The sequence below is a fragment of the Pteropus alecto genome, unplaced genomic scaffold (assembly GCF_000325575.1).
Source record: "Pteropus alecto unplaced genomic scaffold, ASM32557v1 scaffold134, whole genome shotgun sequence".
NCBI classification, from domain to species: Eukaryota; Metazoa; Chordata; class Mammalia; order Chiroptera; family Pteropodidae; genus Pteropus; species Pteropus alecto.
Genome location: NW_006436283.1, coordinates 11415387 through 11431304, shown reverse-complemented (window position 1 = coordinate 11431304; position 15918 = coordinate 11415387). Strand labels below are relative to the sequence as shown.

General features: G+C 38.2%; 1 protein-coding gene and 1 pseudogene across 1 annotated transcript in view; one reads left to right on the top strand and one right to left on the bottom strand.

Annotated features, from left to right (window-relative positions):
* The window catches only part of PITPNC1 (phosphatidylinositol transfer protein cytoplasmic 1), a 208045-nt gene that overhangs the window by 117192 nt on the left and 74935 nt on the right, over positions 1 to 15918 (bottom strand). The gene's annotated exons all lie outside the window — the stretch shown is intronic.
* Positions 4001 to 4343, top strand: LOC102883912 (annotated as a pseudogene).

Here is a 15918-nt window from a genome sequence, read left to right as displayed (position 1 = left end):
CAAAGGGGTTCAGAGAAAAGAGAGCGTGCCTGTCAGCTCTGGACATCTCAGGATGCAGGGGTCAGTGACAAGGCAGGATCAGGGTTCCCTGAAAGCGGGTGACAGAGTGGCCAAGAGAGCCTGAGTGTGGCTCTGATCCCCAGCTCTGCATGCAAATGGGTGAAAGACATTAAACCTCCCCGTGGCTGAACATCTTCAGTACTTCCTGCCTCAGACCCAGACGGGCCAGGGACCTGGGACTGGAGGAAGGGGTGACAAATGCAGTGCCCGCGGCTGCCTCTTCACTCCCCTAAATACCCTGTGCTCAACCTTGAATTTCAACATGTGTAGACAGGTGACAATGACCAGAACTTGGAAGTCACCCCAAATAGGTGGAACCTCCTATCTTTTCAAAATAATTTGCAAACTTCCGCATAAAGTGAGCAGGCTGTGTATTTGGACTCCTTGAAGTAATTCTGTCTCCGAGTTGGGTGGACTATATTCTAGAATTTCCTTTTCAGGCTAATATGTCGCAAAGCCCCAAATACACCCTCCCATAGAAATAATGCCATTAGGTCAGCCTGGAGAAGACTCACTACCCATAATTTCCCTAAACAGAAGCCCAATCGCTGTTTCTAGTAACTTTTCTTAAAGAAATGCATTGAGTTCCAGCAGGGTCTGAGGAAATAATGAACTTAATTCCTCTTCCATGTCCCCAAATACATGAGAATGTTGCCCAAAGTGTGTTCCTCTAACATCGAAAGCATGCAAATATGTTATACTTCAAAACATTTTTTATTCTTTTGATCAGAGGGCTTGACAGTCAAATAAGTCTGAAAAAAACTGATTCAAATCAAATTCAACAGGTTTTATTTTATTAGTTTTAAATTTTTAATTGCGGCAAAATACACGAAATTTACTATTTTTCTCATTTGTAGTATCCTATTCAGTAGCATAAATGCAGTTGCAGTGTTGTGCAGCCATCACCAAAACCTTTTCTTTTTCCTAAAAAGAACATCTACCCGCTAAACACTAACTCTCCATCACTCCACCAACCCCTTCAGCCCCTGCTAACCACCACTCTACTTTCTGTCTCTATGAATTTGCCTATTCTAAGGACCTCTTATAAGTGGAATCGTACAATATCTGTCCTTTCATATCTTTTATGAGGACATTTCTGGCTTGGGTACGGGGTAGGATGGGAGAATGAAGACTATGCTCAGAGACTAGACATTAGAGTAAAGAGAGGCTGTTTTTGTGAGGTTGAGGCATCAGGGAACTACTCAGTGAAGGTTACCTGGACATAATTAAACGCATACTGGTTTGGAGCCCAGGAAAGAGATCCACGCTGGAGGTCTGGATTGAAACTGACAAAATTCCTTGAAACCAACAGCATTCCAAAGGTTGGTATAGCCTGGAATAATGGGGGTGGTAGGTAGTATCCAAGAGCTCCCCAACGATTAAAGGGGAGAATAAGAGAAAATCCTGGGAAGGCCACTGAGAAGGATCAGCCAGAGAATGGAAGAAACCAAGAGCACGTCTCCTAAGTGCTTCCTCGCCTCTGGTCTCCCAGCCTTTGGTTCATCCTGCTGATCACTGCTTCCAGAATCACCTGCCTAAAGCACAGATCTACTCTTGATCTCTGATTCTCTCACCTCAAATCTAAAACTTTCAATAATTTTCTCCAGTGTACACAGCAAACCTGAACTCCCTACCAAAGTTTTCAATGCTCTCCCCCACTCAGCCCTGCCTCTCTGACCACGCACCCCACCTGGCCCAGCCACCACCCAGTCCATCTGCCACATGCCTGCTCAAGTCTGCACATTTTCTCAATGGGCTCTTCTGCTTGGCACATGTATCCTTCTTTTTGTGTATCTGCCTATTAATATTTTGCTATTTCGAGGCCCAACTCCTATCGCCCCTTTTCTGAGAGGTCAAAATATATCCCTGAAGTGGAGACGAATGGCCCATTCCCTATGGTCCCATAGAGCAGAGCTATGTCCTTAAAAAAACCAACAAAATCATAGCATCATCTGATTACAACTTCAACTTTTTTTCATTACAGAAAAACTAAAATATAGAAAAGGTTTTTTTTTTAATCAAGAAATAAACAGTAGTAACATTTAGGCATATATTCTTTTCAGTCTTTCGATTTTTTTGATAATTAGAAATTATACTGAATATATTCACTTTGTAACATGCTTTTTCTAAGTGACTATATCCTTAAATAGTCTTCAAAAATTAATGGTTGCATAAGATATCCCTTTGCATGGATATAATTTAATCAAGTGCCAATTGCTGAAATAGAATTTAAAAAATTTTGCTTATCCAGTAAATTATACATAGTAGATTTCAGAAGATGTTTGTTGAATTGAATTTTTATCATTAGTAGAAGACAGTAGTAATAGGCAAATCCTATTCTGAATTTACTTTATCATTCGAATAGCAAATATATGATTTAAATGGAAAAAAAAGAATTTGTTTTTAGCTTGTGATAATACATATTTGCAGAATTTGTAAGCTTTTGTCCTAAAAGTCAATTAAATCTAAGGAAACTACTGCTTTCCCCAGTCTATGAGGGCTACACTTTCTTCCAAAAACTAAATCCATGATTAGGGCAATAATTAGGAAAAAATAAACAATTCTTAAATCTATTGGAAGATAAACATCTACAGATCTTTAGTATCATCTAATCTGAAAATCTGTGTAAGATCTTCACTTTTTCTTGCTTCTCCTTTTCTTCAGCACGTTCACTTCACATTAACATATATTGAAATGTTTTCAGTTGGTAAAAGTCAGTTAAATATGACTTATGTACTTGCCCATAATAAAATGAACTTTCAGTATCACTAATTAACATCTACGGAGCACACAGAGATTATCTCCCAAGCATGATGATTCGAGGGAAGAGGGAGAGAAAGGAACAGAACAGGATTGGGACTGGGCTAGTGCCTGTAAGGGCAGGAAAGGGGCTTCAAGGATGGGCTAACAACTGAGCACCAACACTTAGACAAATCACACCCCGAAAAAGCCATGAGGGCAAGCTCCAGCGCCATTTAGGCAAAGAGGCAGAAGCTAGTGTTGCTGGGCAGAATACAAAGCAATACTGGCAAATACATTTTGAGGAGTTACTCCAAAATTTCACATGTGGCCAAGCTGCTATTTGTGTGATAGGGCAAGACGTACGAGGGCTCAAACGCATCCCCTACAGGTATTCTCAGAAAATCACCTGAAGATCTCTTCCAGATGTCTGAGAAGTATCAAGGTTAAGAGCTCAAGATAGGGTAAATCTAGTGGACATTGATACCAACAAAATAGTTATGTCTAAATAATCACTGTAAAGATAATATTGACTGAAAATAAAAGGATCTAAATATAATACACAATGCAAAAAAAAAAAGCATTAACAAGATTCTGAATTCCATATATTATTGTAGGTGGAGGTGGCATGAAAGAACATACAAGGGCGGGGGGGAGACGAAAGTACTACTCCAAGTACTGATTACCTGGACCTCGATAATCAGAAAAGGCAAAGCTTGAGAATGCGCTTGTAAAACCTAAAGGTATCTGCAAAGAATTAAAAACAGGACGTGAATTTTCAAGTCACTAGAGAAGATACAGTGCATACTGAAACAGCGAATGTTAAGGAAAAGTAAAATATCAAAATAAAAATGAAATAAGATATTATTAGTTATAATAATAAATGTTATAGTTCCACATTAAAAGGAAATAACCTTCACATTGGGTTGAAAAATAAAACCCGGTGACATTTTGCTTACAAGAGAGAGAACTAGAACAAAATGAAACACAAATGGTCACAATAAAAGGAGGATCAATGATTTAGTAGACAAGAAGTGATTTTAATTCATGATAATAGGCACTATATTTCTTATGTGCTCATGAAACACATAAAAATTAATCATATATTAAACCACAATGAAAACCTGAATATCTTTCTCTCTCGCTGGCCATCTTGGCGGCTGCTCTTGTGACGGGTGCCGTCCCACACGTAAGGCAGGAGATGGTGGCCACAAAGCAGACAGAAAAGTCACTGGAGTTGATCAGCTCTAGGCTCCAACTTGTAATGAAAAGTAGCAAGTACGTGCTGGGGTATAAGCAGACTCTGAAAATGATCCGAGAAGGCAAAGACAAACTGGCCATGCTGGCCGACAACTGCCCAGCCTTGAGGAAATCTGAAATGAGTACTATGCCATATTGGCCAAGACTGTATCCATCACTACGATGGCAATAAAACTGAATTGGAAACAGTGTGTGGAAAATACCACGGAGCATGCATACCAGCCATCACTGATCCAGGTGATTCCGTTATCATCAGAAGCATGCCAGAACAAACAGACTGGTGAAAGTAAACCATGCAAATTTTTTCTTAATAAGACTGGCCAGAGTTTGTTTAAAAAAGGGAGAAAAAAGAAACCCTGAATAAATTCCAAGAAGAAACAATACAGGACTCAGTGTTACCCGTTACCTCAACCCCCCAATACCCCAGAAGTCTAAATCAAAACCCCAACACTCAGAAATTTAAAAGAACTTTTTGATAAACTTTTGGTCATAGTGGAAATCAAAACTACAGTTACAAACAAACAACAGAAAATAACAACAGGAACACTACATAGTAAATCTTAGGTGCTAAAGGAAGGCAAAGCTGTAATCAGAAGCAAGATAAACGGATGGAAACATGACTATTATATTACTCTTAGGCTTAAAACAACCTAAATCCAAATTCGAATGTCATTTAAATATTATATGTGAGACTGCATAGGAACTTGGGGTCAAAGGAATGCCAGATGGCCAGGAGGAATGCCAGACAAGCTGACCACAGAATACCACCATCCCATTACTCCGAAAAGCCCATGCCCGCCTTTTCAAAAAGGCCACTTTGTCCCCAGTTGATAAAAGCAGCCAGCCCCTGAGTCAGTTCAGAGGACCTCCCTCTCCTCTGTGCTGCCTCCAATGTGCTCAAGCGTAAGCTTAATAAAATTTGGAAATTTTTCTGGGGTTTCCTCCTGATTTCTGTCTTGGGGAAATGCCAGTAACATATGGACATGTTAATATATACACATTCAGAGAGAGAACAGATTCTCCAAAATATTAAAAGGAGTTATCTCTGGGTTATGAAATTTCTATTTTCTTCTAAATTTCCTAAATAGTCTCAATGAGCATGTAGCGCTTTTATTATCAGAACAAGATTACACAAAAGCAGAACAAAACATAATTTATAGTCATAGGAGAGTAGGAACAAAACAAAACACCACCATCTTGCCGAAATGATCAAGAGAATTAAAATTCTCTTCTATGCTTTTGACTTTTAAGCCGTATAGCCTGCCGAGGGTTACCTTAAGCCCGTTTTTACTACGTTTCTGCACAGTTCCATCCTCTGGTCTTGTGCTTGGGAGTCACGTAAGGTGTGCTCTGGCTGACAACTTTTAACCACCGGTGTCTCTCTTTTTAGGAAAAATCAAGCATTCAGACAGGTGGTGACAGCATGGTGACTGCTACTATGTTTTAAGGTTGTCTCATATGACACTCGACGCTACAGAAGTGACAGGGAAAAAACGGAAGGGCTGGGGGGAATTTCCTTTTTCATCGTTGCCATATATTGTTCTGTTTTTTTTTTTTTTTCAAACAAATAGGTAGGAAATAATATAAATGGCACTTCAAATATCACAAGCAATCCCAGATGAAATTCACATGAAAAAAATTCACATGAAAAAAAAGGTAATTATGCAATTTAAAAAATAGTATAACGCATATTTTTCTTCTTGTCTTAATTGACTTAAAAAGCAACGGTATAACACAATATATACATTAATTGTATTGTTGGGGCTAAAACATATAGAAATGTAATACATCTGACAATACTAGCACAAATGAGGTGAGTGGGAGCAAAGCCGTATTAGAGTAAGGAAATGGTACCAGATGGTAACTCGCATCCACAGACACAAATGAAGACAGCCAGAAACAATAAATTAGAAGGTTAATAAAACAAACTCTATAAATATATACTCCCTCTTCTTCTCCCAGCTTCTTCAACAGATCCTAAAATTATAAAGTGATAATTATAACAGTGTGTATAATATGCAGATGTAACATGCATAACAACAACAGTATAAAAAGAGAGAACAGGGGAACAGACCTACACAGGACTCATGTTTCTACATCTCACTGGAATTAAGTTAGTATAGATCTGAAGTAGATTCTGATAAGTTATGATGTATATGGTAAGCTTAAGAGCGCCTCCCAAGAAAATAACTTTTTAAAAAAGTTTTAAAAATCATTAAAATAATGTAAATGCTACATTAAAAAATACTCACTTAATGAAAAAGAAAGCAGTGAAGGGAAAATAGAGGAACAAAAATGACATGAGATACAGAAAGCAAAAAGTAAAATATCAGATGTAAACCCAACTAGATCAACAATATTGAATGGGAGTTGATTAAGCAATCCAGTTAAAAAGCAGAGACAATCAGACTTGATAAGAAACAAGATCCAACTATACGCTGTCTATAAGAGAGTTTAGATTTAAAGTTACAAATGGATTGAAAGTAAAGATGGAAAAAAATACTATATAATCAGTAGCTATAAGAAAGCTGGACTGGCTATACTAATATCAGATAATGTAGACTTTAAAATAAAAAATGTCATGAGATGAAGAGCAACATTTAATAATGATAAAAGAGTAAATCCATTGGGAAGATACAATTATAAACACGTACGCACCTAACAGAGCCCTGAAATATATAAAGCAAAAACTGACAGAACTGATGGAAGAAATAGATGATTAAATAGTTGGAGAGTTCAATAGCCCTTCAATAACATATAGAACAGCTAGGCAGAAGGTCAACAAGGAAACAAAAGACATGAACAATACTTTAAACCAACCAGACCTAACCTGTCTGTAGACACTGCATGCAGCGCAGCAGAATACACTCTTTTCAATGCACATGAATGTCTCTGGGATAGACCATATGCTAGACCATAAAACAAACTTCAATAACTTTAAAACGGTTGAATTCACACAAGGCACATTCTCTGACGACAATAGAAGGAAATTAGAATTTTGAGAAATTCACAAATATGTGGATTCTTAACTCTTAAATAACCAATGGGTCAAAGGAGAAATCACAAGGGATATTAGTAAATACTTTTAGATGAATAAAAATGAAGATACAATATACCAAAACATATGAGACGCTGCTAAATCAGTGCCTAAAGAGAAATATATAGCTGTAAGTGAATTTATTAAAAAAGAAAGATCTCAAATCAGTTACCTAACCTTCCACTTGAATATATGGGAAGAAGGGCGAACTAAAATGAAAGCAAGCCGAAAAAAGGAAATAATATAGATTAGAGTGGAAATTAGTGAAACAGAGAGTAGAAAAACAACAGAGAAAACCAATGAAACCCAAATTCGGTGCTTTGAAAAGATCAACAAAATTGACAAACCTTGACGCTAGACTGACCAAGCACTGCTTTGTTAACGTTGTCTTCCAGGTCTCTCCTTTGCCTCACAGAGAAATGGGTTCTAGAAAGATTTTAGGCATTTCCTTACAGCTTTTCAGCAGAAGGTTGAAAACTTGCTGTTCAATAGTTTTGCACACGAGGCTGCCTATTCCTGGAATAGCAAAGCAATTATTGCCTCTGTGCCTGTTCAGCTGCTTTAGATAAGACCTGTTTTGTACCTACCTGAGAAAATACAGGAAGATCTTAGTAGCTGCTTTGTGTTTTGTTTATACAATGCTGTTTTCATTTGCTCTACACTTCAAGGCTGATACAAAAGAAAATGAAAACAACTCACGTTCAATAGAATGGTCAATTAGTCCTATTCCAGACTCCTGGAAGGTTGGAGAGAATACCCGGGCTGTGAAGAAGTTACCCAGAGTGTGAGATGGTGACTGGCCCCCCTTTTCCCTCTGAGACAGAACCAGCCACTAGGATTCTATTGCCAGCTCTGTGAACCTTCGCTAAGTTTCAGTTACTACACCATTCATGAGATGAAGCAGTTCAATAAGTGATGTGATTTCTCCCAATTCCTACCAACTTTCACCCAGTTGTGGAGTGGGAAATCCAAGAGTTGTCGTCCTTGATGCCTCCCCGACCCCCTCATCAACTCATCCTGTAGATTTATTTCTCAGTAACTCTCACCTCCATTGACTCCTCTCCATCCCACAGCTGTCACCCTGGTCTGTGACATGACCACTTTCCTGTGGACCCTGTGACAGCTTCTGAAGAGGAGTACCCAAACCCATTCTCGTCCCTCTCTGTTCCTTTTTACTCACTGCATCCCGCTTTTTTTTTTTTTTATTTCCCAGGACAAATCCCTTCAACCGTTCTTGGAATAAAGCCCTAGTCTTCAGCATGGCCTATGACAGATGCCCTGACTGACTGACTGGGTGCCTCTTCCAGTGTGTGCCTTAGACACACTGGCCTACTCGCCTCCTCCTTTGCATTCATGGCTCTCGATCTCCTTCCCTTTGCCGCATTCACGCCCCACTAAACTCACTCCTAATAACACCTCATCCTTTCCTTCATGAGAAAGGGTTAAAGAGAGGCTAGGAAAGACAAATGCTACTACTATCCCATGGCAGACATCACTTTCTGTCAAAAGCCTAAATGTTGCCTGCAATTTCCTTCAACACAGTGTTCCAAGCAGCCACTGTAGATGGATCAGGCTGGTGGTTTTATGCTTTTTTTCTGCTTTTGTACTTGGGCCAAACTATTCCTCAAATCTTCAACATTCTAAATTTTCCGTCCTCCATAAGGAGCTTGCATTGTTACCGCACAAATCTGCTTTCACGCATCTAAACCAAATTTGCATTACAATTTAAATACATTTCCTGGAAATGGCTGTGCTTTACTAAAAATCCAGAGAGCTGAAAACAGCCTACTGACCTAAAAAACAAAACAAAACAAAAAAAAGCCGAGTAAATCCTAAAACACTGATTATGATTTTACAAAAGCACAGAAGAGCACTAAGAAATAATTCATAAGCCCATAGTGCAGCTATGTAAGGAGGGCTGTTGACGTAATCACACTCGCTTTCCTCTTATTACTTTACCGTCAGTCCATATGATATTTTCAGAGTGCCGAATGCTATGGTGCATCTAATGTGCTTCTATTACAACATTAACAGCTAATGCCTACTGAACAAATTCGTTACGTACCAAAGATGGTCTAACAGCTTTTTGTACACTAACTCATTTAGTCCTCCGTAATAACTCTAAAAGGCAGGTGCGAGTATAATCACCCTCCCATTGTACAAACGAGGAAACTGAGGCGCAAGCAACGTAGAAGAGCAAAATGGAAGAATTTCCAAGCACGTTAAGATTCGGAAAGTTGATCTCTCCCATGCTTTTTCTTCTGTGGAAGTTCTACGAGGGCATACCCATTCAAGAGACTGAAAAACAAAGGAATAAAACGACGACAGAAAAGATAAAAACAAACTCAATAAAACGCTGTGCCGAGGCGGTGTAAAGGTGAGGATAGTGGTGGGCTGGATCGTGATGACGGCTCTGAGACGGCGAAGTCACGTCACCGAGAGCACGTTCATCGCAGTAGACGATGAAAGCAAGTTATTTTCTGCCTGTATGAAAAAGAAAGGTAAGTAGGAAGCCAAGGAAAATAAAAGGGTTGAAGTCGATTGTAAGAAAAAAGAATTCATTTGAATCTTAATACATGAAATATTGTCTTTCAGGTGGTCTACGGGTTGTGATACTGATCTTATAGAAAAGATAACATGACCCTAGCACCGAGGCCTGCAGTGTGCAATGTTTACATAGCGATAATTACATATATGTTGTTTACTGGTGTTCAACGTTTAGAAACCACCTCAAGATATTAAAATTAGAGAATGGAATGTAGCTGTTAAGAGTTTTTTTAAATTCAGATAGAACTCACAGACCATAACTCACCCTTTTAAAGTTTAAGAGAGTAGTTTTTAGTATATACACACGGTTGCACAACCATGCCCATTCATTTCAGAACACTTTCATCGGTCTAAAAAGAATCCTTGTCCCTATGAGCAGTTAATTCCCATTCCCCCAGCCTCTGGCAACCACTAATCCGTTTTCGGTCTCTATGAGTTTGCCTATTCTGGACAGCTCACGTAAATAGAATTACACAATACATGGCCTTTTGTGTTTGGCTTCTTTCACTCAGCATATTTTCAAAGTTCATTCATCTTGTAGCATGTATCCATATTTCATTCCTTTTTATGGCCAAATAAGATTCCATTGTATGTATATACTATATTTATTTATCCAGAATCTTGGCAATGTAATAGAGTAAAAGTAAATTAGAGAGAAAAATGGAAGGAAGGGCTAGGCCCTAATATTTTGCTTATAAGAGAAGAAGAATATTGCCTAAAATTGATCAAACAAGACATAGAGGCAGAAATGTATTATCAAGAACAACAAAGGTAACCAAGAGAAGAACTAGAAATAATTGTTGAAAATTATTTAGCCATTAGGAGGGGCTGCGGAGCTGAGGAGAAATTAAATCCTCCTTAACTCATTTACATACTAGTGGGGCGGGGGGGAATTAATAAGTCTAAACCTAGTAGTTGAGAAACAGCATATAAGAATTCATTTAAGATTACAAAGGCTCACCAAGGGGAAGAGGTAAAACAGACGGACTTGCCTCTGGGCTGCAGGAAGCAGGAAAGCAGCAGAGCAGCTGTTCATCCCAAGTTCCTTATTATTTGATATGTTTTTCTTACCTCGAACAACAAAGGATTATTTATTAGAACCCCACCCCACCCCGAATTTAGAAACAACACAGGATTGGCAACTTTACCAAGTTAGTACATAATTTTTATTTCATGTTATTTAAAAATAACGTTAATAACCTGGTTTTACCATCTTTACATCAAAAAAGGAGGAAATAATATAATTTTAGTACAAAGACAATCCTTTAAAGTTGAAGAAACTATTTTTCTCACTTTGCCTTAGAACAGAGGGTGGAAGAAGGGGTGGGAATGGAGAAAGAAGAATACAGCTGGAGGCCTCAAGCTTCATAATTTCAAAACTCAGTAGAGAGCTACAGTAATCAAAACAGTATAGCACTGACGTAAAGACAAACATAAACCAGAAATAAACCTTCGTTATATGGTAAAATAATCTTTGAGAATGGTGCCAGGACTACACGATGGGGAAGGGACAGTCTCTTCAAGAAATGGTTTTGGGAAAACTGGATTATCCACTTAAAAGAATGAAGATGGGTCCTTTACTTAGATCATGTACAAAGATTGACTCAAAATGGATTAAAGACTTAAATACTCAGATCTGAAACTATAAAACTCCTAGGAGAAATCATAGAGGGAAAGCTTTGGCCATTGGGTTGGGCGATGATTTCTTGAATGGGACACCAAGACACCAGCAACGAAACCCAAAATAGACAAATTGGACCACGTCAAACTTAAAATCTGTGTAGCAAAGGATATAATCATTAGGGTGAAAATGCAGCCTATGGAATGGGTGAAAATATTTGCAAACCATCTATCAGGGTACAAATTGGACCACGTCAAACTTAAAATCTGTGTAGGAAAGGATATAATCATTAGAGTGAAAATGCAGCCTATGGAATGGGCAAAAATATTTGCAAACCATATATCAGGAGAAGGGGTTACTATCCACAATATAGAAGTAACTCCTACAACTCAATAACAACAACAACAAAAAAAAAACCAGATAATTTGATTTTAAAAAAGGATAAAGAACTTGAATAGACATTTCTCCAAAGAAGATATACAAATGGGCAACAAGCATATCAAAAGATGTTTAACATCACATTTGCATTTCATCGGGGAACTGCAAATCAAAACCAAAATGAGGTATTACCTCATACCCATTAGGATGGCTACAAAGAAAAAGAAAAGGAAAAGAAAAAGAAAAGAAATCATTAGTGAATTGCAAGTCCAACCACAATGAGATACCACTTCATACCCACTAGGATAGTTAAACTAAGAATGACAGACAATAACAAATGTTGGCAAGGATGTGGAGAAATTGAAACCCTTGTGTACGTACTATTAGTGGGAATGTAAAACGGCTCAGGCACTATGGAAAACAGTATGGAAGTTCCTCAAAAAGTTAAAAACAGAACTACCATATGATCCGGCAATCACATTTCTGGGTATATATTCAAAAGAATTAAAAATATAATCTCGAAGAGTTATTTGACACCCTTGCAGCATTACTCATGATAGCCAAGATGAGAAAGCATCTGTTCATCAATGAATGGATAAAGAAAATGCGGTATACACATAAAATTGGAATGGAAAAGCTATCATATGCTATAATGTGAATGAACCTAGGACTATTATGCTGGGCGAAATAAACCAATCGCAAAATAGAAAAACACTGCATAATTCCACTTATATAAGATTTCTAAAGTACTCAAACTCATAGAAACAGAAAGCAGAGTGGTTGTCACCAGGGTTGCCAGGGAAACGGATGCTACCCTATGAGTACTGAGTTTCAGTCATGCAAGATAAAAAAAATTCAAGGGCTCTGTTGTACAACGATGTACATAAAGTTAACGATATTGTACTGTATACTTAAAAACTGTTAAGAGCGTAAATTTACGTTATGTGTTTTTTACCTCAAAAAGAGAGAGAGACAGACAGAGATGGGGCAAGAGGAGGGCATGGCTGTTCGTGGTGGGGAAATGAGCCTAGAGCCCAGCGAGAGGTCAGACCATGAGTGAGAAAGCTCGCCTTTATCAGGAGAGCTTGTGATCTTATTAGAAAGATCCTCTTGGCAGTAGTAAGGAAAATAGACATAGTTTCACAATGGTCTTTCTCCATCACCAGGAGGTAAGTTCCTTGAGGGGAGAGATCTTGTCTCAGGTAATAGGTAAACTAAAGTTGCCAGATTCAACGAATGAAAACATAGGACCCCCAGCTAAAACGGAATGTACAATAAAGAACAATAACTTTTTAGTATAAATATGCCTCATGCAATATTTTGAGACATATTTATAATAATAAAGATTTGTTGTTTACGTGCAACTCAAATTTAACTGGGCATCCTATATTTTATCTGACAACTCTCTATATGTACCCAGTAAGTATGACCGAAGAGAAGGAAATAGAAGTAACTGAAAAACTAGAACATTCAAATTTGAAGATAAATCCACCAGACATTCCTTATTAAGGTCACAAAGCTATCTTTACTAAGCAACCTTGTCTCCTGCTGCAAGTATTTGCTATTAAACAGAGTCAAGAGGAGCCATGGACAAGACCCACGTCCTCAGACACGCAAAGCCAAGGCTCTGCTGGGCTGCTGCCCCCACCCACCACCACCACCACTACCAGCCTGAGCATCCACCCCTTGCCCCCAACCGAAACACGCAAAGGGTGGGGTTGCCCAGGAGCTGCCATCCTGTTTAAGTTGCTGCAAAAGCAAGACACTAGCAAAAAATATATAGTCCTTACTTGTTCGCTGAGTGAATGTGGGCAATTAATCAGACTTTTCTGGAAAAGATCCATGCACAGTAGTAACTGAAACCATAAAATGCCTACGACTGCATTTACAAAAACAAAAAATCTACAAGGCCTATATAAAGAGAGGGATAAAATTTTATTGAAGAACGTTAAAAATAAAGAACTGGAATAAGGGGAGAAACTTAGAGAGGAATTATATTTTATATAGGGTTAGATTCTAAATTCACTATGTGAGGAAACAGAGGAGAATATTTTTATAGCCTTGGAATGTAGAAGGCATTTCGAAGCAAGACAAGAAATCTGGGAACCACAAAAGAGAAGACTAACAGATTGACTGTGAAACAATTTTAAATTCCTCTATAATAAAAAGACATAAACAAAATGTAAACATACGCTCACATAAGCTATAACAAAAGGCTGGGAGAAAATATTTGAAACATAATATTGAAGATTAATAGTCCTAATATTAAAGAGTTCCTAAAATCAATTAAAAGGATAAACAACCCAATGAAAAACAATGAGCAAAAGATATGAAGGGGCATGTTTCTAAAGAGGGTATATGCATGGATAATAAACATGAGATGCTGGACCTCATTAAGAATCAGGGAAATGCAAATTAAATCAACCATGAGGTGTTTATTTAATACGTTAGCGAAAACTTTGATTTATGAAACGGCAGCAGTGGAAGCGGTGTGGAGAACCTGGTACCCAGTCACTGCTGCCAGGACTATAAAGTGGTACGGCTATCGGAAAGGCAAAGTGGCGAGGTATATCAGAAATGAAGATGTGCGTGTTTTGGGCCAGCACTTCGACCTTAGGAATGCATCCCGGGAAAATACACATAATTCACAAAAACGGAAACACACAAACGAACCAAAAGTTTATGGAGACGGAGATTTATCTTATCCGTAACAGCGCAAAAATGAATGTCCGCCATTAAGGGGACAGTTACATTGTTGTTCATCTATTTAATGAGCTGCTGTTATAAAGAACGTGGTAGATATAAGTGGACCTACGCAGAGAAGATTTCCATTGTAAATTAAATTTTTAAGAAGAGAGTGTATAATAATGTGTCTTGTATGGACATTTATGTTTTTTAAAAAAGCACCTACATAAGTCTTACTCTCATGTTTGTAAATGCACAAAATAAGGTTTGAAAAGATAAAACAGCACATGTTTTACTATGGTGAGACCTGCAGAGAAAGGCAGAATTGGGAAGGTGGAAAGAGGACCTCTTACTCTAAATATATATGGATCATATATAGATTACATATGCATTACTTTTAAATAAAAAAAAAAAACCATCCATTTTTGAGATTATCACCCTCAACCTTCTCTATTCTAAACAGAAATACTTCTGCTAACCTTTTGTGGTAACATAAACACTTTCAGTCACCATGGATGAGTCTGGGTTAAAAGCGTTCCGGAAGCCTGGCAGGAGTGAACCCATTCTTTCTAAGACGAATTGCTCCTAACGCTCTCAGGACTCAACGAGAGGGATAATGAGTGCTTTCCACGCGTCTCAGAGCAGAATTCAAATGCTGGGCTGTCTGTTGACTCGACTATTCTACAGTGAACACGGGGAGACTGGGACTCAAGTTTGGAGTAATACTTGTTATGAACGAGCCCAAGCTAAGTCGTTTTTTACAAAGACAAGCAATAACTCAACTCAAGCAATATGACTCAACTCAAAGGGAGCCATGAATGGAACTTAGATGCTTCCCGGAATTAGTTAAAAGGTTGTGTATTTGGTTATGCAATTAGAAGACTAAAATATTTTTCATATAATTTACATGGAGGAACTACGGTATGTAAGAATCTGTAGTTAAGTAGGAAGAGGAAATGGAGAAGAAAAATAAGGGGAAGGGGAAATATCTCCCTCACGAAAGAAACTGTTTGTTAAAGAAATGGTTATTTTGAAGTTTCATTCTTTTTTTTCCCTAATTTAAGTGTGCTCTCTGGCATTTTTTCCTCTAAGGACAAGTGTTATGCTTGGCACTATTCCAAAAGTGCTCTCTATAGTTCCTGCAACACTTTCTTCTCAGAATTCAATTCCCAGCAACGCCAAAAATTCATTTGTATTTCAGAATTTCCAAAATCATAAGCATTAAGAAATGGAAAATAATCAAATGAAAGATGGCCAAATACAGATAAACTGTCCCAGATCCAAAGACATTTGTCTCTGCAGTACCTTCTAAATGCTGACTATATGTCTTCAATTAAAAAAACAAAATTCAAAAAACCTCTCTATTAATGTCACGGTGACAGTGTAATGGAATCAGCTAACTGTTCTCTCCCCGTTTGTTGCTGTGTATGCCATGCCCAGAGCTGGAGCATTCAGGACTGGCTGGTTATACTGTGGTAGCAAAGAATCCCAAGATCTCCATGACTCAAAACAGACAAAGTTTACTTCTTGCTCTGACAGGAGTGCTCTGACCCTCCTAGTCACTGGGGACATAGGCTGACAGAGAAGACAT